Here is a 5,045-nt window from a genome sequence, read left to right on the forward strand (position 1 = left end):
ACTTTTTAGCGGAGCTTGCCGTCGCAGTCTGTAGCACAATCATTTAGTCTGTTCGACTGCTCACGGGAAAGGTAGTATTGTGAAACACTGCTGAAACCAACGACTTCCTTACTTTTGCTCCGACTGACCATACTTCGTGAAATTTTCCCAGATCCTAAGTTGAGGATTTCTGCTGCTGGAAGTTACCTCAGAACCCCTGTTAACTCGTAATGCATTGAGCGAATCGCAAACAGAAAGCATTTAACACGGAATACAAACAAAACTGGCATGCCTAATGCATATGCAGACACAGCGAATCATGAATACTAAGACTTATGATCAGAACCAGGTTGGAGAAAAACTTTACAATGCTTTGCGCAGCAATTAAATGGAATTGTGTTACATTACATTTCACTACGAGAGCAGATGTGTTCAATCAAAATCGAAGGCAGGTTTGTTGGTGGGAAAGCAAGCAAGAAAGCACCATTTTTGTCCATGTAAAGTGCTGCAATTGAAGAACAAAGTAGTTTCTGCCCAGTTTCAAACTGGGGACCTTTCGTGTGTAAGGCGAATGCGATGACCACTACAGCACAGAAATAAGCCGCGGCCGCCCGTGCAGAGGCTCAGTGGTGTCCAGCACTGAAAGTTGAAGCCATTCTACCTTTTATCTTTCAGTTTCCAACAGCTCGTTATTGTCCAGCGTAATGCAAATCTTGAAAACTTCAAAAAAAGACACGATAAATTGATGACAAAATAAAGACAAGGACGTCGTTAATGCTTGGACCATTGGGCGAGGTGGAATAGGCTGGGACAGGTTTCCCTGCAGCGTAACGGCTGCGACATGATCTGATGGAAGGGTTGTAAACTGAGAAAATTCGTATTATCCCTAAGCTGGGTCGATTTGAAAACTCGAGAGCATTGGTTTAAGATAATTTGGCTGAAATTGACAAAGTACTTGAGGCGCATTTCCCACACAGAAGGTTGTGCGTGTATGGAATAAGCTACCAGAGGAAGTGGAGGAGGCTATTACGCTCAGAAAATTGCAAAGGTAACGGGGTGATTTTCTGGATAGAATGGGTTTAGAAGGATTGAGGGCAAATGCTGGAGAATGGGACGTGTTTAATTTTGGCTATGTGGTGGGCATGGACGTGATACACTGTAGTATCTGTTCCCACGCAGTGTAAACCAATAACGTTGTGTTGCTTATTACACATGCTTTAAAGGATCACTTTTTAGCATCGCAGTCTGTGGCACAATCATTCAGTCTGTTCGACTGCTCACGGGAAAGGTAGGATTTTGAAACACTGCCGAAACGAACGACTTTCCTACTTTTGCTCTGACTGGCAATATTCTGTGAAATTTTTCCAGATCCTCAATTGAAGATTTTGGCAGCTGGAAATTAAGTCAGAAAACCTGTTAATTCGTAAGGTACTGAGCGAATCGCAAAATAGAAAGCATTTAACAAGGAACACAAACAAAACTGGCAAACCAAATGCATGTTCAGACACAGCGAAGCATGAATGCTAAATGTGAAACAATCCGAGGGCATGAGGCATAATGTAATCTCACAACTAACAACAGGGCAATTCCAAACTACTCTTTCAAACATACTGCAGCCTTACTGCACCACCACTTCCCAGACAAAGCTGAAAAGAGAGAAGAAGCGAACATAATAAGAATGGGCCATAAAAAGCGAATTTCACCAATCACAGTCTCGATTAGATGACCTTTACCTTCCGATGTCTCCTGGACGGAAATGAAGGAAATGGGAGAAATGCCATAACATATGACATCGGAATTCTTGGGAACGATTTTCCCATTGGCCAGAAAACCAAACAACGACGAGTCGAGTCTCCGCAGGACCTTGTTTCACAACAGCGATGAAATAAAATTCTCCATTCCGTTCCAGTAAAAACTCAACTTGCATGGAAAACAAAGCAACATTAGAGCTGCTTGCGATTTTCTGCGCGGGAGGAGAACATGTTCATGACAGGACAGACACTTTAAATATTCAGCACATTCCCACACCGCAGTTTTGTTTTGAACATCAATATAACGGGGATCGAAACAGCATTTTAACAAGCTGTTGGAGTTGATCAGCATAAATGCCTATGACGGGATTCAAACCAGCAGATGAAAAGTCACATGAAAAGGGTTCCATGATCCCTGTCCGACTCGCACAGCTACTGACATGCGTCTGGCTACAATATGAATTTCGCAGCAGATAATGATAGCCCATCAATCCAGACAAAAAAAAAATCAATGGTCTCTTGAGTGTATCTTCTCAGACTCTTTCAACTAAAAATGTCTCTGTGAGTGCGTGAGTATATGTTAGGTTAAGGATTGTTGAAATAACCATGAGCTGCTTGACTTTATTGCAATTTCGAATCTTGCTTTGCTAAATGTTTTCACTCATTGCTCGAAACAGGACAACTTTCACGATTACACGGAACATGAAACACACGGGACTACAGGGAAAATGCACAAAGCTGAGCAGGCCGTGTTCCACATCATACCGTGCAGCATAGTTTCAGTCACTGTGTCTGTTTCTCAGAATAATAGTCCCAAAGAATGTTCTCCACACTAAAACCGGAGGTACAGAATTCAAGAGGTTCTGTTAGCACCTCACCACACCCCCACTCCGGAAGAGGTGCTAACTGCCCTTGAATGCCTTTTGTTCTCGATGTGAAGAGCTCTCACGCCTGAGTCACCTTCACCTCTCTTGTTGCTGAGTGACTCACAAAGAAGGAGTTTCACCAGAGCTGCAACTGCCTCACTTTCCCACTCGCCCTGCCCGTTTACAGTTTCCTGCCCGTCATTGATTTAAGAAAACCAGATGAGTGCGATATCATTCTGCATCCTGTCTCTCGTTTCCGCCGTTTCAGTTCCAACATGGCTTAGATCTCGGGTGTCACCTTAATACCAGCGGTGCTTTGAAAGCGTAGGTCCAGAGGTTCCTCGGAGAGCATAATTTCTTTCATTGCTGTTGCTGATTGAATGAGCCACTAACGTGTGAACTGCTCCAAAACATGATTCAGGATCTCTGGTGCCAATTCTCGCACGTTGAATAACGTCAGACAACTTCCAAATGAGATCTTTCAGAGACGACTTTGGGCTACGTTTGACAGACAGACTAGTTCAGGAATCCGTAGTGTACTGTGACACCAGCGCATCAGCTTCTTCCCTGTCTTTGAACCGGTCGCCTGCGCAAGGAATGCAAACGCGGAACTGCTTTTTATGGAAGGATCAGAACACGGTAACTACACTCTCAAACAGAATGACTTATGATCAGAGCCAGGTTGGAGAAAAACTTTACAATGCTTTGCGCAGTAATTAAATGGAATTGTGCTACATTACATTTCACTACGAGAGCAGATTTGTTAAAGCAAATTCGAAGGCAGGTTTGTTGATGGGAAAGCAAGCAAGAAAGCTCAATTTTTGTCCATGTAAAGTGCTGCAATTGAAGAACAAAGTAGTTTCTGCCCAGTTTCGAACTGGGGACCTTTCGCGTGTAAGACGAATGTAATGACCACTATACCACACAAACCAGCCGCAGACAAGGATGTCGTTAATGCTTGGACCGTTGGGCGAGGTGGAATAGGCCGGGACAAGTTTCCCTGCAGCGTAACGGCTGCGATATTATCTGATGGAAGGGTTGTAAACTGAGTACATTCGTGTTTTCCCTAAGCTGGGGCGAGTTGAAAACTCGAGAGCATTGGTTTAAGGTGATTTGGCAGAAATTGACAAAGTACCTGAGACACATTTCCCACACTGAAGGTTGTGCGTGTATGGAATAAGCGACCCGCGAATGTGGACGAGGCTATTACGCTCAGAAAATTGCAAAGGTAACCGGATGATTTTCTGGATAGAATGGGTTTAGAGGGATTGAGGCCAAATGCTGGGGAACGGGACTTGTTTAACTTTGGATATGTGGTGAGCATGGATGAGATACACCGAAGAATCTGTTTCCACGCGCTGTACCCCAATAACCTTGCGTTGCTTACACCGGTTTTAAAGGATTACTTTTTAGCGGAGCTTGCCGTCGCAGTCTGTAGCACAATCATTTAGTCTGTTCGACTGCTCACGGGAAAGGTAGTATTGTGAAACACTGCAGAAACGAACGACTTCCTTACTTTTGCTCCGACTGACCATACTTCGTGAAATTTTCCCAGATCCTAAGTTGAGGATTTTGCTGCTGGAAGTTACCTCAGAACCCGTGTTAACTCGTAACGTATTGAGCGAATCGCAAATAGAAAGCATTTAACACGGAACACAATCAAAGCTGGCATACCTAAAGCATATTCAGACAGAGCGAAGCATGAATGTTAACTGTGAGAGAGTCCGAGGTCAAGAGGCATAAAGTAATCTCACAACTAACAACAGAGCAATTCCAAACTACTCTTTCAAACATACTGCAGCCTTAGTGCACCACCACTTCCCAGACAATGCTGAAAAGAGAGAAAGAACGAATATCATAAGTATGGGCCATAAAAAAATGAATTTCAACAATCACAGTCTCGATGAGATTACCTTTCCCTTCTGATGTCTCCAGGACGGAAACGATGGAAATGGGAGAAATTCAATAACATATTCATTGGAAAGATTTTCCCATTCGCCAGAAAGCCAAATAACGATGAATCAACTCACCGCAGGACTCTGTTTCACGACAGCGATGAAATAACAGTCTCCATTCGGTTCCAGTAAAAACTCAACTTGCCTGCAATGTAAGGCGAGAGTCGAAGCGATTACCATCACGACAGCAGAGAAATGTTGCAATGGTCAGCACGTTTACATACCACAGTTAAATACCCGGGGGCATCCATGCAGCGGGGATCGAAGCAGCATTTTAACAGTGCTGTGGCGATGGAGTTGATCAGCTGAAATAGCAGTGGTGGGATTCGAACCCACGCCGCTTTCAGGACTCGAACCTGGATCCAGCACCTTAGACCGCTCGGCTTGTAAAAGCCTGCAATTGAAGAAGAAAGCAGTTTCTGCGCAGTATCGAACCGGGGACCTACCGCGTGTAAGGCGAACGTGATGAACACTACACGACAGAAACAAGCCTC

General features: G+C 44.1%; 1 non-coding gene across 1 annotated transcript; it reads right to left on the reverse strand.

Annotated features, from left to right (window-relative positions):
* Positions 1-3,453: 3,453 nt before the first annotated feature.
* On the reverse strand, positions 3,454-3,526 carry trnav-uac (transfer RNA valine (anticodon UAC)). The gene has a single exon. It is a non-coding gene; the product is annotated as a tRNA-Val (tRNA).
* Between the last annotated feature and the right edge of the window lie 1,519 nt (positions 3,527-5,045).

The sequence above is a fragment of the Hemiscyllium ocellatum genome, unplaced genomic scaffold (genome assembly GCF_020745735.1).
Source record: "Hemiscyllium ocellatum isolate sHemOce1 unplaced genomic scaffold, sHemOce1.pat.X.cur. scaffold_451_pat_ctg1, whole genome shotgun sequence".
NCBI classification, from domain to species: domain Eukaryota; kingdom Metazoa; phylum Chordata; class Chondrichthyes; order Orectolobiformes; family Hemiscylliidae; genus Hemiscyllium; species Hemiscyllium ocellatum.